The sequence below is a fragment of the Corvus brachyrhynchos genome, unplaced genomic scaffold, assembly GCF_000691975.1.
Source record: "Corvus brachyrhynchos isolate BGI_N302 unplaced genomic scaffold, ASM69197v1 scaffold26, whole genome shotgun sequence".
Classification (NCBI taxonomy): Eukaryota; Metazoa; Chordata; class Aves; order Passeriformes; family Corvidae; genus Corvus; species Corvus brachyrhynchos.
Genome location: NW_008239324.1, coordinates 3358057 through 3358350, shown reverse-complemented (window position 1 = coordinate 3358350; position 294 = coordinate 3358057).

The following is a 294-nucleotide window of genomic DNA, read 5'->3' as shown; positions in this document are numbered from 1 at the left end:
ACAAAATAATAATTAGAGTTAAAAAAAAAAAGGAGAGAGAGAGAGAGGGAAAAAAACCTCGGCCTCAAAGCTACAGCAAGAAGATGAAAAATATTTAAAGGTTTGATCCGGCAGGAGAGTTTAAAGCATTGCGGAGTTTTATAGCGCCCGTGACGTCAGGCGGGACACAGGCTCGGGGCCGGGCCAATGGGCGCGCGCCGCCCGGCCTCATTAGCATAAGAGTATAGCGACAGGGAAACTTTGCGGGCTGTCAGTCAGGGCTCAGCTGACTGTCAGCGCCCGCTTAACCCCCTC